The sequence below is a fragment of the Dasypus novemcinctus genome, chromosome 6 (genome assembly GCF_030445035.2).
Source record: "Dasypus novemcinctus isolate mDasNov1 chromosome 6, mDasNov1.1.hap2, whole genome shotgun sequence".
NCBI lineage: Eukaryota > Metazoa > Chordata > Mammalia > Cingulata > Dasypodidae > Dasypus > Dasypus novemcinctus.
In genome coordinates, this window is record NC_080678.1 from 136,622,929 (window position 1) to 136,645,822 (window position 22,894).

The 22,894-nt window shown below is 40.2% G+C and overlaps 1 protein-coding gene and 2 pseudogenes across 8 annotated transcripts in view; 2 read left to right on the top strand and 1 right to left on the bottom strand.

The window, feature by feature from the left end:
* Positions 1–22,894, bottom strand: part of LOC131278854 (uncharacterized) — a 146,137-nt gene that overhangs the window by 99,067 nt on the left and 24,176 nt on the right. The window lies entirely within an intron of this gene.
* On the top strand, positions 8,815–12,669 carry LOC139439202 (RNA polymerase II elongation factor ELL2 pseudogene; annotated as a pseudogene).
* On the top strand, positions 16,023–16,526 carry LOC139439203 (transmembrane protein 144 pseudogene; annotated as a pseudogene).

A 22,894-nucleotide genomic window follows, 5' to 3' on the forward strand; every position in this document is an offset into this window, starting at 1 on the left:
ATGTAGGAAACTACAAAGGCAGAAAGTCTGGGACAAAGTCCTGCCAACTTGAAATATCCAGGAAAGGGAAGTATGTCCCCTCTCGGACAACCAAACTCCTATAAACAGGTAAACTCCAAAACAACTAACAAGCAAGAGCCCAAAACAGAACAGAGACCCAGAACAACAGGAAAAACAATGCATGCTGCTTTTGCCTTGGCTAGATGCCTGCCTTACAAGAGGGCTGAAGTTCAAAACATATGTCTGATCACCATTTGGTTACGAAAGCAAGAAACAGACATCCAAGGGAGTAAATTTCAAATTTAACATTTAAAATATTAAAATGTACCATGGGAAAAAAGAGTACAAGAAAAAGAAACAGGAAATGATGGCCCATCAAAAGGATGAGGACAAAAATCCAAAAAACATCAACAAAGAAAATAAGAATGTGGACATATTGAACAAAGCCTTTAAAAAAAATTCAAAAATACTCAAGGATGGGAAGCAGTTGTGGCTCAACTGACAGAGTGTCTGCCTACCATATGGAGGGTCTAGGGTTTAATACCCAGGGCCTCCTGACCTGTGTGGTGAGCTTGCCCATGCGTAGTGCTGCTGCATGCAAGAAGTGCCGTTCACACAGGAGTGTCCTCCACATAGAGGTGCCCCACGTGCAAGGAGTGTGCCCTGCAAGGACAGTTGCCCCACGTGAAAAAAGCACAGCCCACCCAGGAGTGGTGCCGCACACGGAGTGCTGATACAGCAAGATGATGCAACAAAGAAAGCGACACAGTTTCCTCGTGCCAAGTGACAAGAATGCAAGTGGACACAGAAGAACACACAGCAAAATGGACACAGAGAGCAGACAATGGGGAGAAGGGGAGAGAAATAAATAAAATAAATATTTAAACAAATAAAAAAATAAAAATACTCAAGGAAATAAAGGAAAGTACAGAGAAAGAACTAAAGGATATCAAGAAAACCATGAATGAACAATATGAGAGTCTAAGCAGAGAGATAGAAATTTTGAAAAGGAACCAAACAAAATTACTCAGGTTGAAGAACTCAATAACTAAAATAAAAAATGCCCAGGATTTCTGGCAGAAGAAAGAATCACTGAACTTGAAGACAAGTCACCTGAAATGAGTCAGTTGAGGAATAGAAAGAAAAAAGAAATATTAAGTGTGGGACACCATCCAGCATATCAATATACACATTATGGGGGTCCCAGAAGGGAAAGAAGGAGAGAAAGTGGCAGAAGGGATATTCAATGAAATAATGACAGAGAACTTCCCAAACTTAACAAAAGATATGAATATGCACATCCATTAGTATAACGTGCTAAAATGCAAATGCATAAAAAGTTATGATAAATCTATGGTTTTGGACATAAAATGTGCAAAGATATAAGTGGTAACAAGTACAAAAAATTGGGGGGATGACAAAGGGGAATAGGAAAAATATATATGCATGCTATTGAAGTTAAGTTGGTATCAAACCAAACATGATTATTGTACCTTTAAGATGTTCAATTTTAACCCTATGGTAAGCACAAGGAAAACAGATGAAAATTTATCTAGATAGAAAGAAGGCACTCAATATGGTACAAGAGAAGAAAGATAATAAATATAAAAGTAGGCTTTAATGGAACTGGGGGGAAATGGTAGAAGACTTACAAAGGCCAAATAGCAATATGGGAGAAAAAAGTCCTGTATTATCAATAGTGACTTTAAATGTAAATGGATAAAACTCTCCAGTCAAAAGGCAGAAATTGGCAGAATGAATAAAGGATGACTCAACTGTAAGCTATCTGCAAGACACTCACCAAAAAGTCAAAGATGCAAGTAGGTTGAGGGTGAAAGGATGAAAAAATATATACCACGCAAATAGTGACCAAAGTGAGCTAGGGTGGCTATACAACTACCAGATGAAGTAAACTTTAAGTCAAAAACAGTTATGAGGTGCGAAGCAGATGTGGTTCAAGAGACTGAGCTCCCATCTAAATACAAGGGAGGTCATAGGTTCAGTTCCTGAGGACTCCTGGAGAAGGCGAGCTGGCATGATGGGCAGGCAAGGTGAGCTGATGCAACAAAGAGACACAAAGAGGAAAGACAATGAAAGATACAACATACCAGGGAGCGGAGGTGGCTCAAGTGATTGAGCACTTCTCTCCCACATGGGAGGTCCCAGGTTTGGTTCCCAGTGCCTCCTAGTGGAAACGAGCAGACACAGAGAGCAGGCAGTGAGCACAAACAATGGGGGTGGTGGTGATGAATAAATAAATAGATCTTTAAAAAAAGTTATAAGGGATTACAATGGTCATTACATACTTATAAAGATCTTGGACAATTCAACAGGAAGATGTAACAATTATAAATATATATGAACCAAACAGCAGAGCCCCAAAATATGTGAACTAAATACTGACAGATTTGAAGGAAGAAATTGACAGTTCTACATTAATAGTAGGAGATTTAACATACCACTCTCAATAATGAATAGAACATACAGTCAGAAGATCTATAAGTACTGAACTTGGAATGATATATTAAAACAACTAGACCTAACAGACATATATAGAACACTTCACCCAACAAAAACAGAATATACATATTTCAAGCACACATGGGTCATTCTCCCATGGATAGCCTCTATGTTGGGTCAAAAGTCTCAGTAAATTCAAAAATATTGAAATCATTCAATGTATGCGCTCTGAACACAATGGACTAAAACTAGAAATCAATAACAGAGGGAAAAATGGAAATTTCAAGTATGTGGAAACTAAACAACATACTCTTAAACAATCAATGGGTTAAAGAGAAAATCAAAAGCAAAATTTGGATATCTCTTGAAGTGAATGAAAATGAAAATGTAACATACTCAAACTGACAGGATCCAGCAAAGGCAGTGCTGAGAGGGAAATTTATAGCTTTAAATCCTTACATTAAAAAACACTTCAAATTAGAAACCCAACCTCAAAATTAGAAGAGCTAGAAAAGGAAGAGTACACCAAACCCAAAGTGAATAGAAGGAAGGAAATAAAGATAGGGGGAATAAATGAAATAGAAAACAAAAATACAAAGGAAACAATAAAACCAAAAGTTGGCGCTTTGAAAAGATCAATAAAGCTGATCTTTAGCTAGACAAAGAAAAAAATGAGAAAGGATATGTATAACAAAAATCAGAAATGAAAAGGGGAACAACACTACTGACCCCTGCCGAAATTAAAAGGATAATATGAACAACTGTATGCCAATAAATTAGATAATATAAATGAAATGGACAAATTCGTAGAAACACACAAACTACCTACATTAACTCAAGAAAAAATAGAACATCTCAGCAAACCAATAACTAGTAAAGAGATTGAATCAGTCATCAAAAACCTCCCAACAAAGAAAAACCCAAGGTATTTTCATTTTCATTACAATAATAATAATAATAAACAAACCAAAAAATCACACAAACGAAAAGAAAAGCTCAGGATCAGATAGCCTCACAGGGAATTCTACCAAACGTTCCAAGAAGACAACTTCAATTCTGCTCAAACTCTTACCATTAAACCAAAGCTGAATAAAGATACAAGAAAACTACAGACTAATATCTCTTGTGAATGTAGATGCAAAAATCCTCAACAAAATACTAGGAGACCAAATCCAATAGCATACTGAAGGAATTATATGCCAATGGCAAGTGGGATTTATCCCTGATATGCAAGGTTGGCTCAACATAAGAAAATCAATTAATGTAATATACCACATTAACAGAATGAAGGAAAATAACCACATGATCATATCAATTGATGCAGAAAAAACAACTGACAAAAGCAGTACCACTTCTTGATTTTAAAAAAATTTATATCACTAGGAATAAAAGAAAACAACCTCAACATGATAAAAGGCAAATATGAAAAACCCACAGCTAACATCTTAATGGTGAAAGACTGAAACCTTTCCCTCTAAGATCAGAAATAAGACAAGAATGCCCACTGCCACCATTGTTATTCTACATTGTACTGAAAGTTCTTGCCAGCACAATTAGGTAGGAAATAGAAATAAAAGGCATCCAATTTGGAAGGGAAGAAGTAAAACTTTCCCTATTTGCAGATGGTATGATCCTATATACAGAAAATCGTGAAAAATCCACAACAAAGCTCTCAGACCTAATAAATGACTTCAGCAAAGTGGCAAGGTACAAGATCAACATCCAAAAATAACAATAGTGTTTCTATACACAGGCAATTAATAATCAGAAGAAGAAATCAAGAAAAATATTCCATTTATGATAACAATCAAATGTTTAGGAATAAATCTGACCAAGGATGCAAAGGACTTGTACACAGAAAACTACAAAACATTAAAGAAATTAAAGACATAAATAAATGGAAAGATAGTCCATAATCATGGATTAGAAGACAAAACATTACTAAGATGTCCATACTCGGAAGCAGATGCGGCTCAAGTGATTGAGCTCCCAAATACCACATGGGAGGTCCTGGGTTTGGTTCCTGGGGCCTCCTGGAGAAGGTGAGTTGGTGTGATGGGCAAGCGCAGAGAGCTGATACAAGATAACACAACAAAGAGATACAAACAGGAAAGTCGATGAGAGTCACAACAAACCTGGGAGCTGCAGTGGCTCAAGCAATTGAGCACTTCTCTCCCACATGGGAGATCCCAGGTTCAGTTCCCGATGCCTCCAAAAGAGAAGACCAGCAGACACAGAGAGCAGACAGCAAGTGCCAATGAGGGGGGTGTGAATAAATAAATAAAATGCATCTTTAAGAATGAAAATAAAATTTACAAAAAGATGTCAATACTACTCAAAGCAATTTATAGATTCAATGTAGTCCCATATAAAATTCCAACAACCTTCTTTGCAGATATGGAAAAGGCAATCATCAAATTCATATGGAAGGGTAAGGGGCCCCAAATAGCTAAAAGCATCTTGAAAAAGAATGAAGTCAGACTACTCACACTTCCCAATCTTGAAACTTGTTATAAAGCCACAGTAACCAGTACAACATGGTCTTGGCACAAAGTCAGACATATAGACCACTGGAATAGAATTCAACGAGGTGGCAAAAATCACTCATTTGGGAAACAACAGTATCTTCAACAAGGGGTGCTGGGAAAACTGAATCTCCATTTGCAAAAAAAGGGAGCAGGACCACCACCTCATACAATATGCAAAAATCAACTCAAAATGGATCAAAAACTTAATACAGGAACTAGAACTATCAAACTTTTAGAAGAAAATGTTGGGAAGCATCTTCAGGACCTTGTGCAGAAAATGGTTTCTTAGATTTCATACCAAAGCACAAGCAACAAAGAAAAAATAGGTAAATGGGACCTTATCAAAATTAAAATTTTTCTTACTCAAAGTACTTTATCATGAAAGTAAAACAACCTACACAATAGGAGAAAATATTTGGAAACCATATATCTGATATAAAGGATTAGTATCCAGAATATATAAACCTTCAGCTTAACAACAAAAAGACAACCCAATTTTAAAATGGGTAAAGGCTTGAATAGACATCTCTCCAAAGAAGATATACAAATGGCAAGAAAGTGCATGAAAATATGCTGAACATTATTAGCCATCAAGGAAAGGCAAATCAAAACCATAATGAGATAACATTTCACACCCACTAGAATGGCTGCTACTAATAAAATGGACAATAACAAACGTTGGAGAGGATGCGGGGAAATAGGAACAGTCATTCATTGCTAGTGGCAATGTAAAATGGTAGCACCACTGTGGGGGACAGATTGGCAGTTCCTCAGAAAAGTAAGTATAGAACTACTATATGACTCAGTAATCCCACTTCTAGATATATACCTAAAAGAACTGAAAGGAGGGATTCGAACCAATGTTCATAGAACCATTATTCACAATTGCCAAAAGATGGAAGCAGCCCAGATGTCCATCAACTGATGAATGAAAAAATAAAGTGTGGTATATACATACAATGGAATATTATTCAGTCATAAAAAGGAATGAAGTCCTGATACATATGACAACATGAACCTAGAAGATATCACTTTGAGTGAAATAAAGCAGAAACAAAGGGACAAATATTGTATGATCTGACTCAAAACAATAAAGCAAACTCAAAGAATCAGAATCTAGAATATAGGTTACCAGGGGATGGGATTGGGATAGAGAATGGGAAGTTAAGGCTTAAAATGTACAGGGTTCCTATTTGGAATGATGGAAACATTTTGGTAATGGATGGTAATGATGGTAACACAACATTGTAAATGCAAATAGCACTCAAATATATATCTGAATATGATTAAAAGGGAAATGTTAGATTGTATATATGACAATAGAATTAAAAAATTTTTAATCCATGTGTGTGACTACACTACACAAATAGGAAACCTAAATTAAACCATGGACTTTAATTAACAGAATTATAAAAATGTGCTATCATCAATTGTAACAAATGTTGCATACCAATGCAAGGTGTTGGTGGTGGGGTGGTATATGGGAATCCTTTTCTAATGCTTTTATGCGCCATTGTTCGTTAAACCCACAATTTCTCTAATAAAGAAAAAAATAAAAAGCCTCACAGACATAATCAGGAACAAGATTATAAGTAATTGGGGACTTATCCCACAGTTTAGATGTTCCATAATGTTTGATCATTTACCCCTTAACTAAAATTTGAGCACTCACCCAGCACAGTTATTTATACATTGATATATATGTGAAATCTCATTCATATTTTTGTAAAATACAGATACCCGTGTATAAATATGCTAGTATTTCCTTCATACATTCAGTGGATTTTCTTGGGCACTCCTTGAGGTAGTGTTCTCTAAGGGTCCCCAGGTCAACAAAATTAGCATCACCTGGGAACTTGTTAGAAAACCACGTTCTCAGGTCTTGCCACAGACCTACTGGGGCAGCCAGCTTCCAAGATGGCCTCCAAAGATTCTGGCCTCCTAGAATTCATGCCTTGGTGCAATCTCCTCCCACATTAAATAGGGATGAATTTTTAAACCAATAGGATGTTGCTAAAGCTGCCAATACAAAATTACCAGAAATGGGTTGACTTTTATAAAGGAAATTAATTTGAGGTAAAAGCTTACAGTTCTGAGACAGTGAAAAGTCCAATTCAAGGCACCATCAGAGATGCTTTCTCACCAAAGGCTGGCTGCCAGCAGATCCTGGAGGGTCTGCCAATCTCCCTCTACTTTCTCCTCAAGCTCAGCTGTGGGCAATCTGGCTTCTCTCCCTAGGCATAGCTCCTGGAGCCTCTTGGGCTTCTCTATCTTTCTGCAGCTGTAGGTGAACCTGGAGTCCTTTCCTTCACATGGCAGGGTCAAAATGGCAGAGCACCCTTTCTCTGTGTCTTTTCTGTGTGTTCTCAGTTTATATAAGACCCAGCAAGAGGGCAGAGACCCAACCTGGGTCATGCCTCACTGACATATACTCTAATCAAAAACCTGAAAGCAATCTAATCAAGCGCTCTAATCAAAGGCCCCTTAACTGAATTTGATGCACTCAAAGGACCCCACACTCACAGGAATGGATTATTTAAGAACATAATCTTTTCTAGGATTCACAAAATTCAAACCATCACAACAGAGTGTGATTTCTGAGGCCAGGTCAGAAAAGACATTGTTCCCTTTCACTTAGTTCCCTCCTGTTTGCTTTCTCTATGAAAAGCCAGCTGCCATGCCATGAGGTCACTCAATCACCACAGCAAGGTCCACATGATGAGGAACAGAGGCCTCCTGTCAAAGGCCAGCACTAATTTGCCAGTGATGCAAGTCAGTCATCTTAGCAGTGCATCCTTCAAACCAGTCAAACTACAAAATGGCTGCAGCCCCAGCTGACCACGAGACCACAACCAGAACCACCCTGCTAGGCCACCTGTAAATACCAGGCCCACAAAAATGGTATGAGATGCATTATTTTTCTGCAAACCTACAACTACTCTAATAAAAAATATAAATTAAAAAAAAACTACATGAGATAATAAATATTTGTTGTTTTAATCCACTAATTTCTTGGGTAATTTTTTACACAGCATTAAATAACTAATATACAGGAAGTGGACTTGGCCCAGTAGATAGGGCACCCATCTACCACATGGAGGTCCACGGTTCAAACCCCGGGCCACCTTGACCCGTGTGGAGCTGGCCCATGCGCAGTGCTGATACACGCAAGGAGTGCTGTGCCATGCAGGGGTGCCCCCGTGTAGGGGAGCCTCACACACAAGGAGTGCACCCCGTAAGGAGAGCTGCCCAGCACGAAAGAAAGTGCAGCCTGCCCGAGAATGGTGCCGCACACATGGAGGTCTGACACAACAAGATGACACAACAAAAGGAAACACAGATTCCTGGTGCCACTGATAAGGATAGAAGCAGTCACAGAAGAACACACAGTGAATGGACACAAAGAGCAGACAACTGGGAGGGGGAGAGAAAGAAAAATAAAAAATAAATCTTAAAATTAATTAATTAATAATACAGCTACATAATCCATTATTCTGGGAATAGGGCCTAGCAATGAGTGTTTTAACAAGCCCTCCAGGTGATTCAGATAGACACTAAAGTTTGAAAACTAGACCCAGAGATGGGGTTGAAAAACTTCCATAAAGAGCCATACAGTAAGTTATATCTTAAAAGCCATATAGTTCTTGTCAAAATTAATTAGCTCTGTCATTACAACATGAAAGCAGCCACAGACAACACATAAACACGGGGGTTTTTCTGTGTGCCAATAAAACTTTATTTACAAAAACAAGTGGCACTAAATTACAGTATGCCAGAAGTGGGATGGCTGTCACAGTGACGGCTGTGGCACACTGTGGCCTTTAAGATGGCAGCAGGCCTGCAGGAGGAGGACCACTTTAGGTTGCCATGCAGGCATGTGGAGCAGGACAGTATCACTGTACTCACATGAACCTCACTGAGACGGCGATCGGGGCACCAGAGACCTACCAGGGCCACAAAAATTTAATTCCTTTTTCACCTTCGATTCAGTTCCAAGGGCTCCAAGGACTCGTCAAAATTCCTAACAAGCAATCTCCCCAAAGAAGTACATAACTTTAGCTTTTATTTGTCAAATGTGGGTAAAGATAACCCTCAAGGCAGTTTCGACTGCATCCAGCAAACATTCTCCAGCTCTGGAGCCTCCCAGCTCAAATGTATGGGATTTAAACAAGATTAAAAAAATTTAATTTGTGCAACAAACAACTGGTATCAGATGACACAAGAAAGAATGATCCAGGCAGAGAAGAAATCCCACAACCATAGCACAGAAGTTATCAAACCATATATGGTTATCAAGCCATATACGTAGGAAAAAGAGTGCAAATTCAGAAAGCAGCTCAAGATGTTTCAGATGCAGTACCTAAGAGAAAAAGGTCAACTCCCATGAACCCTACAAATACAATTCAAAAGACACACAGCAGCAGCAGTGCTTCTCAGCAGCCATAAAGGGACAAAGTGATTCATTTACTGGCACTGAAGGCCTACAAGAAACCTGAGCTGCTTGCTCCACTGCAGAAAGATGGCATCAATTAAAAAGACAAGAACTTCCTCAGAGCAATTCTGAAATAGGTAGCCAATCTGAATCCTAATGTCCTCTCATATACCTTAAAAGATTATGTTTTAAAGAGCCTCAAAGAGGGAAGCGGACTTGGCCCAGTGGTTAGGGCGTCTGTTTACCATATGGGAGGTCCGTGGTTCAAACCCCGGGCCACCTTGACCCGTGTGGAGCTCGACCATGCACAGCGCTGATGCATGCAAGGAGTGCCCTGCCACACTGGGTTGTCCCCTATGTAGGGGAGCCCCACACACAAGGAGTGCGCCCCATAAGGAGAGCCGCCCACCGTGAAAAGAAAGTGCAGCCTGCCCAGGAATGGCACCACATACATGGAGAGCTCACACAACAAATGATGCAACAAAAAAAGAAACACACATTACTGTGCCGCTGACAATAGAAGCAGACAAAGAAGACACAGCAAATAGACACAGAGAACAGACAATCAGGGTGGGAGGGGGGAGGAGAGAGAAATAAATCTAGAAATAAATCTTTAAAAAAAAACATATATATATATATATATAAGAGGTTCCCATATATCCCACACCACACCACACCCCACTCCTCCCACATTAACAACCTCTTTCATCATTGTGGCACATTCATTGCATTTGGTGAATACATTTTGGAGTACTGCTGCATCACATGGGTATTAGTTTACATTGTAGTTTACATTCTCCCCAGTCTATTCAGTTGGTTATGGCAGGATATATAATGTCCAGCTTCTGTCCCTACAATATCATTTAGGACAACTCCAAGTCTCAAAAATGCCCCCACATCACATCTCTTCTTCCCTCTCCCTGCCCTCAGCAACTACTAAGGCCATTTTCTCCACATACATCAATGATAAAATTTCATTGCTAGAGTTACAACAGCTCTATAATAGAATACCAGTAAGTCCACTCTAATCAATATTTTATTCCTCCATCCTGTGGACCCTGGGATAGTAATGTCCACTTCACCTTGAAATCTAGAGGGGGCTTAGATCCCACATGGCTGATGGATGTGATTCTCCTGCTTGCAGTTGTAGGCACTCTCAGTTCCCTGTTGTGGGGGTTGACCATATTCACCTCCCTGTTAGTTGGCCTGGGTAAGTCCAATGAACCAGAGAGTAGGAGTTACAACTCTGCTCAGGCTCAGGACCCAGCTGGCACATGCCCAGTCCAGAGCTTCAAGTTTCCTGAGTATACACCAACCCCAGTACCAACCACAGGTTCAGTAAAAGTGACAGAAGAGGCATGTGTAGAAAGGTCACATCTGAGTCCAACTCTATCACACTCAGGAACACAAATTACAAAGTAGGGCCCACTGACAAGGCACTGAACTCCAGGGCCATCTGCCATGACCATAGAGCCTGTGTGTCTCCATAGCTCTCAGGAGCAACAGTACCTGGGATTCTATCTAATTGTATCTACTTTGGCTCTCTCTGGGATCCTGCTGAGACGTGCATAAGCACGACCCCTCTGATGACCTCCCAACTCTTTTTTGAAGACTCTTAGCCATATAATCTCATTTGTCTTTATCAATATTCCCCTTTTATTCAAGGTCTTTTTCTAATTGCATCATTAGCTAGTGATTGGTAGTAATCCCTTGGTACCAGGGAGGCTCATCCCTGAGAGTCAAGTCCCATGCTGGGAGTAAGATAATGCATTTACACGCTAAGTTTGGCTTAGAGAGTGGCCACATTTGAGCAACACGGAAGCTCTCAGGAGGTAACTCTTAGGCACTCTGCAGCTCTAGGCCTAGTCAAAACTTCAGGCATGCAGGCTCATAAGCATAGTCATCAGTATCAAGGGCTCTGGACCATCCTTCTTCACTGGTCATTGCCCTTGCACTTGGGGGATTGTTGCTGTTCCATGTATATAGGGTATATAAAAATGTTCAGATATTCGTTGGGTATTTTCATACTAGTTAGAGTTACAAACGACAACTGAGGTAGTGCTGAGTTATTAGACTATGAATTCTAACTCCAATTCCCCTAGCACTCAGAAGGCCAGAAGACTCAAGACTACCTTCTGATAGTTTTAGTCAAAATGGTAGTTATCCATTTATAAACCCCCTCATCATGACTCTTCTACCTTCCACTTACTTGTTAAGTTTATTTCTCTAAGACTTAAAGCCTTCCAATTGCTCCTACGCTGGTTGAGCCTTGAAATCCTACAAGTTATGTGGCCAACTCCTACTCTCCTGTTCTTAGGGCCTTTCCTGGACATCTAACAAAATGACAGTGATTGACCAGTCCCAGCCCCAAAACAAGGGATATCTCCAACTGCAAGCAAAACTATTTCATTCCTCTGCCCCATAATATCTATATCCTTTCTCAGCCTGAAGCAGTCAGAGGGCACATCATCCCAAATGCCTCAAGACTGAGGAATGAACAAAAATAAGGTGGTGGGGGGAGTGTAACTGCTAACTAAAGTAGATTTATTGTTATTGTGGTTATCTTATTTTAACTGAGTAATTGTAACAATTTATATAAAAATAAATTTTTAAATTAAAAAAACAGTAGTATCTACTAAGAGAAAGAAACTAGACAACAGGTACTACATATTGTTTGACTCCATCTATGGAAAATAGAAATAGAAATAAATTGAAAAACAGAAACAGAATAGCAGATGTGTATGCCAGGGGAAGCATAGAACGATTGAGAGGTAATTTTTAAGGGGTAGAGCTTTTTTCCTTTTTTTTTTTTTTCATTATTATTATTATTACTGGAATGATGAAAATTCTCCAATAATGACTGAAATGATAAATGCGCAACTACATGATTACACCAAATACCAATAATTATACACTTTGGATGAACTGTATGCTTTATCGGTACGTACCAATAAAACTGATTTGTTTGGAAAAAAATAAAGAAATGACACTGAGACTGTTGAGGGAACTTGCCAAGTTAAATAACTCCAGTCACGTTCCAATGAAGGAGTTAAAGAGAGCTGTGCTGCCTCAAAAGAGTCTTCCTCAACACCAGCACTCCCAGATTATTTGATAAAATATATTGTTATTGTCTCCTATGAGCAATGCCAGAATTACAGGGATGACTTCAATGCCAAGTATTATGAGTACAGGGCCTTGCAGACCAGGATGGAGACTGTGGCTAGATTTATCAGACTTGGTGCAAAATGAAAGTACCTTTCTCTGAGCTCAAAAAAGCATCAGAATGTTCATGAAGTTTTACAAGAGTATCAGAAGATCAAGCAGTCTAGTCCTAATTACCAGGAAGAAAAATACAGATGAATTTTCATAATAAGCTGGCTCATATTAAAAGACTAATAGGCAAATTTGACCAACAGCAAGCAGAGTCATGGCACTAGAACTCTGCTGGGGCCAGAAGATGAGAATAAAGTTAAGTTTATTTAATTAAAATTCCAAATGAGTTGCATGAAGATTCCAAAAGGATGAAATTTTGCCTGTTGAAAGTTTCAGTATTAGTAAACTTGAGTTCCCTTTTTTTTTTTCCACTTTACTTCACTTCCCTGTATTTTTGAAGCTTTCTCTGGTCCTGTTTTTCCCCTAAAGACTTGTGTTTATGTCAATAAGAAATCTTTTATTTTAGGCAGATAGGGGAGATACAGTATCTATACGTCAAGTCATTTTTTTTCATCAAAAACTTATGTTTGTCACTAGGAATTTTTTTGTAAGATATTGGGAACCCAATTCTCACACTTCAATGTTGTGTGCATAAAAAATAATAATAATAATATCCAAAGTCAAATGCTTCAGGATAAACATAAACCGATTTTCTGACCCTTCTTAATGTGAACTCTTTGCCATAAGTTGTAGAATGATTAGAATTGCGCACAAAATACAAAAAACTAAGTATATATGTACGTACGTAGATATACATACACATATGTATATACAGGCTTACTTGATCTAGAACAGTAAATCTGCCTGCAAGTTAACTCCTCATTGCAATGGTTGCCTTAAGGTGTTTACTAGTTGAGTACATAGTGTGGTTAAGCATAAGCTACACCGCTTCCCACTTGATTAGAGCAACAGGAAGCACACCTACCAGAGTCTGAAGCGTGTGCTTGAACTGTGTGTGTACAGGTTATGTGGATGTGAGCAAGCATCAGAAAAAAAGCTGCAACTCCTAGAAGACCAAATGCTAAGGTTAAATAACTGACAGATGCTACTACAAGGGCTTTTTTCTGTCAAATTGTTACTTTATTGCAGAAGACAATGCATTTCCATTTCAACAGTTTGTCAGCTTTAATAATGTTAGGTAAAATCATTATGTTATTAAAATGAAAGAGGCCTACAGTTTGGGAACAAAAGTATAAAATTAAACATGCAGGTACCTACTTACATACTGCTATAATGTTTTGTTGGTTTTCCTTAGGAGGTACCAGAAAATGAGCCCTGGACCTCCCATGTGGGAAGCAGGCTCAATTGCTTGCACCACATCCACTTCTACAAAGTATTTTTTGAAGACACATATGCAAAGAGGTTATTACCTACATGTAATATATATCTGAGGTTTTTTTTTGGTTTGTTTGTTTGTTTTATCCTGGGCACCAGGATTATTAAAAAGCAGATATAGTTAAACATATCATACTGTGATTCATCAAAACAGCACACATTTTCATTTCATGGGGCATATATGTGACTTAAATTATCACTTGTTTCATCATGTGGGAACATAAATTATGTGGTTAAAAATATAAGGAATTTGAAGTAATGTTAATTCAAGTTGTACTGTCATTTAGTATTGTCTTTCCAAAGTGCTGCCAGTTGTAAAGGCAAGCATTATGTTTACAAATCTGTTTTGAAATGTTTGTCAAATTTGGGGCAGTATCTTTAATAAAGATGTTTGTCTCCAGCATCCAAAAACAATAACTTTTTAAAAAGTGACAGAGGAGTGGGCATAGCTCAGTGGATGAGTGCCTGCTTTCCATATAAAAGGTCACAGGTTCAATTCCTAGTACCTCCTTAAATAAATAAATAAAACTAGCTTCTTTCTTTCAAGTAGCAACTTCCTTAATAATAATTTTTAAAAATTTATTTTTGCATCTTGGGATGTACATGTTCCTAGAAGGAAAGCTAGAGTATAAAACAAGGGACTGAAACCACAGTGAACTCAGGTGTGTGGTTAGTAATACAAATACAAGGAAGTTTGTTCAGAGAAAGCCTGGTGAGGCTGCCCCAGGGAGCAAAGGGAGTGAGAGTGCTGGCTCCCCACCGGTGCTCTGGAGGCGGAGCTCAGGTGTGCCGGTCGAGAGCAAGCCTCACCACTGCCTGCCTGCAGCCCAACGCTCTTGAAAGGACAGCGAGACTACAGTGAACCAGCTCCCTGGGGGCACTACAGGACCCCTGAGCAATAAGCCACAGCTCCGGCCACTGGTTTCATCGCTTCTTCTGTAGCTGTCATTTTGTTTGGCTCAAACTTTCTAGCACTATAAAAATGTGATAATGGCAATGGAATGTTTCTTCAGTGGGTTCTTTGTGCTGCCATATGGTTGATTGCCTTAGATGGTCAATTTCTGATATTACCTAGCCCTAAATTTTGGCCTTTTGCAAAGCTTGGCAGCTGCATTTGGGCAACAGAGAACAGAGCTGTTGTCCCAATTATCAAAACCACTGGTTTACAGAGCAGATGTGGCTCAAGTAGTTGAGCACCTGCTTCCCACACAAGAGGTCCCGGGTTTGGGTTCCGGTGCCTCCTAAAAAAAAAAAACAAACAATAAGCAAAATAAATGAAAAAACCAACTCAGGGTTACCAACATGACTCAGCAGTTACGAAGTTCTGGGTTCAGTCCCCAGCCCTGGTACCTCAAAAAAAAAATTAGTTTAAGCCTTGGAATCTTAATCTAAGGATCATGTAATGGATTAACTGGCTGGGCAAGCTCAAGGCTTGGCTGGTTTGGAATGGCTGCACAAGAATATCAAAACCCCTGCTAATTACATTGGAGCTGGGCTATCAGTAGGAAATGCTTTCATATTTTTGTTTGTCAAAAGTGAAATACCAAGTAACAGACATACCACAGATACCACACGTTAATCACAGAACATGCAATCAACCAACTCAAGATAACTGGTATGAATATTACTGGGTGGATAAACTTCCTACAGTGGGAAACAGATGTGGCTCAACTGATAGAGCGTTGGCTTACCATATAAGAGGTCCAGGGTTCAGTACCCAGGGCTTCCTGGCCCTATGGTGAGCTGGCCCAAGTGCAGTGCTGCCACACACAATGAGTACCGTGCCACACAGGGGTGTCCCCCATGTAGTGGAGCCCCACTAACAAGGACTGCGCCCCACAAGGAGAGCCACCCTGCATGAAAGAAGTACAACCTGCCCAGGAGTGGCACCACACATATGCAGAGCCGACACAGCAAGATGAAGCAACAAAAAGAGACACAGATTCCCGATGCTGCCTGACAAGAATGCAAGCGGACACAGAATAATACACAGCGAGTGGACACAGAGCAGACAACAGGGGAAGAAGGGGGGAGAAATAAATAGGTTTTAAAAAAAACCTTCTACAGTGCTACACCACACAGTGGGCTGTAGTCTCACAGTGATAGCTGGAATACTCTGGATCCACATTTGCCAGTCATTTATATCAAGGACCACAGTAGACAAAATGGTGGTAAATATGTAGGGGCAAGTCAATACGATTTTGACTATGTCTTCGTACGCTTCAGTGGCATCTTTCTCACAAGTACAGTCTACTTTTTGGCTTACTACATAGCCATGAAAAATAGTCCTAAACTATATTCTGAAGCAATCTTAGGAGGATTCCTTTGAGGAATCCTCTGGGCAATAGCTACCTGCTGTTAGCTAATCGCTAACTAATCACTCTCTTAAGTGTGTGGTCAGTTTTCCAATCATCATTGCTGATCCAGGATTCATAACTCCAGTGTGGGATATCTTCCTGTTTAAGGAAATACAGAGTTTAAAATACTACCTGTTAATGATATTTATATTTTGTATCATCTTGACGGGAGGATTAGGCCCTGCTCTTTCTAAGATCTAACAATCAAAAGACCAGCAGATGGCAGCAGTGGTTAAAAGGCCATCTCTGCCACTACAGCAACAATGTTCCTTAAAGAGTTCATTTTCAAATTATAAATGGACCTCAATCATTCTTTTTTCACAATATATATTTATGTATTCCCTTCCTGTCCCCCTCCCCCCCACCCTGCTTTTGCTGTCTGTATCCATTCACTGTGTGGTAATCTGTATCTTTTTGTTTTTTAAGATGTATTTTTATTTCTCTCCCCTTCCGGCTCCCTACCCCCCCCCCCCCACAGTTGTCTGCACTCATGTCCATTTGCGGTGCATTCTTCTGTGTCCAGTTGCATTCTCGATGGCACTGGGAATCTGTGTCTCATTTTGTTGCATCATCTTGCTGTGTCAGCTCTCTGTGTGTGCAGCACCACACTTCTGGGCAGGCTGCGCTTTTTTTCGTGCCGGACAGGCTCTCCTTGCAGGGCACACTCCCTGTGTTTGGGTTTCCCCTATGTGCGGGACACTCCCACATGAGATGGCACACCTTGTGCGGCAGTACTGCACTTGGGTCAGCTCACCACACAGGCCAGGAGGCCCTGGGTTCGAACCCTGGACCTCCTATATGGTAGGTGGACACTCTTATCAGTTGAGCCACATCTGCTTCTATTTCTTTTTTTGGTCTTCTCATTTTTTTTTCTCTTCTAGGATTCACCAGGATTCAATTCTGGGACCTCTGATGTGAGAGGTTCCCTGTTAGCTGCGCCACCTCATTTCCTGGTTTCTGGCTCACCGCACTGGCACTCAGCTTGCCATGCAGGAACTGGCTTGCCATGTGGGCACTGGCTTACTATGTGGGTGCTGGCTTGCCACGGAGGCACACTTTCTCTTCTTCTTTTTCACCAGGAGGCCCCAGGGATCTAACCATATGGTAGGCAGAAGCCCTATCACTTGAACCACATCTGCTTCCCTCAACCATTCTTCAAGTGTGTAAATGATTGTTCCCCACAAATGTGAGAAACATGGAAAACTGAGTTGCAGTCAAGTAGAAAAGGGAAAATTCTTCTGATGAACTGTATATGAAGGACTTAACCGAGTGATTAAAATGTCTACATTTTCACAGCATTATTTGAGAGGGCTCCTTTTACCACAATATGTAAACATTATTGCATAATCCAGAAAACCATATGGAGTCCATTTACAAAGAACTTACAGTCCAAATTTCCAACTTACTATCCTCATTAATTGAGAGAGGCAGAAATAATTTAGCAGAGAAAAACTTACTTTATAATAGAATCAATTCCAAATGATCTGGATCCTAGATAAAGAAAATGTCAAGGGTGGTAACTGAATGTTCAAAAGTCCATTTCGTTATTTTTAGTGAAAACTTAAATTCACTTCAAATCAGTATTGCCCAACTCTACCTCACCCACCCACCTTAGCTCTAAAGATTTTTATTATCCCTAGATAAAATCCATCCTCAAAGAACAAAAAGTTTTCACCATTTGAACCTCTATTATATATGTGTGTATATATATAATTGCGTACGTATACACACACACATAATTGCGTACGTATACACACATACACACATGGTATACAGAAATATATCATTCAAAATTTGGGGGAACATTCTAGAGATACTGAAGTGAGTTCTAGCTTATCAGAATGAGAATTTTAAATGGACCAACACGTGTTTGGATGTATCATTTATTATTTTTTTTCTGAAATTCCTAGAATCTCTGTTGTTAACTGGTAGTTTTCCTGTTTTTCTCTTGTATTGATTTGTCATTTCCACTAGGCAAAGAAAATGACAGAAAGCTGGCTTTATTTATTTATGAAAACTAAACTGGAAACGCTAGTGCAATGTTTATCACAATGCTTTCCATACTCATAAGAAATCAAAATTCTACAAGCTCTCACCTGTTAGTACAGTAATTGCTGTGCAGGAGAGATAGAACAGCATTCTGCTTAAATGAATGGACTCTGGTTTAAATCTTTTTTTTTTTTCCAAGAAAAGAAAGAGTTTATAGCCTGGTTGGCCAGCAAGGAGCCTCAGATTAGTCTCCTGGTTTGAATCTTATCTCTGCCTCTTCTTAGTTTTGACTTTGAACAAGTTTTTGAGCCTCCCTATATCAGATTCTTTATCTCTAAATTGGAATAATGATAGTATCTATCTCCCATGAGAGGTTCAAATTAAAATCTGTAAAATAAGTTCAAGAGTATCCGGCACTTGGCAAACACTATATAATTGTTCGCTGTTAATATGTGTTGCTTGAGAAGGTAAACATGTATCTATGGATTGGAGAATACCTTTTAAGAAGTTGTCTCACCTCTCATCCAAACAATTATACTTCTTCCTCTAGCTATGAATTCAACATAACAATGATACTGGTGTCCCTGTTTTAATACTGATTTGCTTATATAAATAAAATATTTGTAACATTTTATAAATAAAATTCATTTTAATTTCAAATTGAGAAAGCAGACTTGGCCCAGTAGATAAGGCATCTGTCTACCACATGGGAGGTCCGCGGTTCAAACCCCAGGCCTCCTTGACCCGTGTGGAGCAGGCCCACACGCAGTGCTCATGCGCACAAGGAGTGCCATGCCACGCAGAGGTGTCCCCGCGAAGGGGAGCCCCACGCACAAGGAGTGCACCCTGTAAGGAGAGCCGCCCAGCACAAAAGAAAATTCAGCCTGCCCAGGAATGGCGTCGCACACACAGAGAGCTGACACACAAGATGATGCAACAAAAAGAAACACAGATTCCTGTGCTGCTGACAACAACAGAAGCAGACAAAGAAAGAACACGCAGCAAATGGACACAGAGAGCAGACAACACGGGGGTTGAAGGGGGAAGGGGAGAGAAATAAATGAAAAATAAATCTTTAAAAAAAATAATTTCAAATTGATATGTCATTGATTATGCTGATAAATGGAATAAACTGACATGATTTTTTAAAAGTTTGGGGAAGCAAATGTGGCTCAAGTGATTGAGCTCCCACCTACCACATGGGGGGGTCCGGGTTTGGTTCCTGGTGCCCCTGGAGAAGGCAAGCAAGACAGCAAAATTGGCCCAATGGGCAGGCATGGTGAGCGGACACAACAAAATGATGCAACAAGGCGACACAAAGAGGAAAGACAATGAGAGATACAACAAAGCAGGGAGCTGAGGTGGCTCAAGTGATTGAATGCCTCTCTCCAACATGGGAGGTCTCAGGTTCAGTTCCCAGTGCTTCCTAAAGAGAAGACAGGAAGACACAGCGCACACAGCAAATGGACACAGAGAGCAGACAGTGAACACAAATGGGGGGCGGGGGGCAAATAAACAAATAAATCTTTAAAAAAAAAAAGGTTGTTCAGGAGCTATAAAACAAATATATGCCATAAGTACAAGTATACCTGAATGGGGTATAACTGTATTCTTGTTGTCATAGGTATGTTCTCTGGATAGGTAGAAGCTCATACAGTAGCTATCAAAATATTAAACTTTCATCCTGGGGAAGTCCTGCTTCTTTCTCAAATGAGATGGTAAAAAAAACAAAAAACAAACTCTGGACTACATAAGCCTTACCTAATAAAAGAAAACAGTCCAATATGCCAAGCCCTCAATCTTAATGCTTGCACTTATGAAACTTACTCCTGTAATAATGAAACTAAGCCTAATTATAATCAATGCCTAAGAGTTACCTCCTGAAAACCTCCTTGTGGAGGACTTCCCTGTAAGCCAAGCTCTGCAAATAAACTCACCACCTGCTCCCAAAGTGGGACATGACTTCTGGGCATGAGCCTCCCTGGCATCAAGGGATTATTACCAAGTGTTAATCAGCAGTGCATCTGGAAAAAGACCTTTACCAAAAGGGGAAAATATTAAATAAAACAGAGTTTTTAAACAAAGCCTCAATCAAAAGTGCTCCTCAGATTTTATACACCTGTATGATTGTTTTGTAGGTTTGCAACTTCATAAAAAAATATGTTTTAAAAAAAAAAAGTGCTCCTGAGGGCTCTAGGGACATCCAGACACCATAGGCAAGCCACAAAGACTCATGCAATCAACCCTTGGTGGGCCCTATTTGGGAAAATATGAAAATCTATTTCCCAAATATAACAGTTATACTTATTTAAAATTCCCCTAATCATGATTCTTCTACTCTTTTTATACAAACCTGTAATTTTCAATGCACTTGTCAAATATGTTTCTCAGAGATGTATTTCCTCTTCCCCATGATATCTAAGACCCCTCTCAGCCTGAAGCAGTCAGAGCAGGCATCATCCCAAATCCCTCAAGACTAAGAGAAGAACAAAAATAAGGGGGGGGGAGGGGGGAGGGGGAAACGGACTTTGGCCGAGTGGTTAGGGCGTCTGTCTACCACATGGGAGGTCCGCGGTTCAAACCCCGGGCCTCCTTGACCCGTGTGGAGCTGATCAGCTGGCCCATGCCCAGTGCTGATGGGCGCAAGGAGTGCCCTGCCACACAGGGGTGTTCCCTGCGAAGGGGAGCCCCACGTGCAAGGAGTGCACCCGTTCAGGAGAGCCGCCCAGCACGAAAGAAAAGTGCAGCCTGCCCAGGAAAGGTGCCGCCCACACTTCCCATGCCGCTGACAATAGAAGCGGACAAAGGAAAAGAAACAAGACACAGAAGCGGACAAAGGAAAAGAAACAAGACGCAGCAAAAAGACACAGAAAACAGGCAACCGGGAGAGGGGAGGGGAATTAAATAAAAAAAAAATCCTTAAAAAAAAAAATAAGGGGGGAGGGAGCAGATGTGATTCAAGCAGTTGAGCCCCTGCTTCCCACATGGGAGAGCTGGAGTTCAGATTCCAGTGCCTCCTAAAAATAAATAAATAAATGAATGAAAAAACTAACTCAGGGGAGATCGATATGGCTCAGTGGTTGAGTGCCAGCTTCCCACATTTGAGGTCCCAGGTTCAATCCCCAGCCCCAAGATCTCAAGTAAAATTAAAAATTAAAGAACTGTATTATATGAACAGAGAACCCTAAGTTCAACCACGGACTTTAACAGTACAATTATTAACATGTCCTATCATCAGTTGTAATGAATTTTCCACACCAATGCAAGGTGGTGGTGGTGGGCTGGTATATGGGAATCCTGTATTTTATGCATGATTGTTCTGTAAACCCACAACTTCTCTAGTAAAGAAAAAATTAAAAATTGAAAAATTAAATTTTTTTAAAAGAGGCAGATCAGGTTTGACCTATCTATAGACTAGGCAAACAAGGTAAAATACGATCATATCAAAACTGATCTCATAAAATGGGCCCTAAAGAACCAAAGGGACTGCCTCGTGAATAACTGAACAAGCATTTCTAACGAGTTAGCAGGTGATGCTCATGCTGCGGCTGATCCAGAAACCATGCTTTCAGACTATCTTCGCCTTAGGATTTACGGCCTTAGGGTATACAGCCCCACATCTCAAATCATAGGTACAAATATTAGCACCAGTAAAGACATGAAATAAACACTGGACTTCCATGTCCACACTTGCATTGCAGGAGCAATGATGTATAATTGTGGTAACCAATACAGTAGCACCTAGCTACATGGGCTATTGAACAACTGAAATGTCGTTAGGCTAAACTGAGAGTGCCATACGTATAAAATACACAGCAGATTTCAGAAGCTTAGTTCAAAAAAAGGAAATATTTCACTGAGAGTGCCTTTTCAAATATCGATTACATGTTGAAATGTATTATTTTCTGTATCCTGATTTAAATTAAATAGGTTATTAAAACTAATTTCACTTGCTTCTTTTTCACTCCTTTTTTTAATGTGTGGGCTCATGTTATATTTCTATTGGTCAGCGCTGAGCCAGAAGGACAGTGGAGATTGGCTTAAGGGAAAAGAGAGGGCAAAGGACAGTAAGAGAGCTGATTCAGGCAGTAATAATGGAGGGGCAGAGGAAAGATGATACACAGGGATATGATGCATCAGTCACCAAAAATCAGGCGCCTGACTCATGCTATAAAGGGAATATGGGGAAATGATCACCAAGGGTATCTTTATGAGCATCCAGGTAAAACCCAGTACCATTTGCAAAACCAGAAAGTGGAGAGAAAGAGGCTGGGCTTCAAGTGTTTCTGGGAAAAGCAGGGCAGGCTCCCCAGGAGGCAGCTGGAGGGATGCTTCTGGGGCTCAGAACAGAAGCCCAGGATGAAGTTAAGGCCTGGGGGAGTTGCTGGCATCTCAGTGGTAGCTGAAGCCAGCAGTGAGTCAGACGGCTCCCAAGGGAAGAGCCTGTGGGGGCAGAAGAGCAGGTACCGGATCTGAAAGAGCCCTCCTCAGGAGCCTGGGAGAAGCCCAGGCCATGAAGAATGAGAAAAAAATTCTCTGAAAGGGAACACTAAACCCAGGAGAGAAGAGTTTAGTAGGAA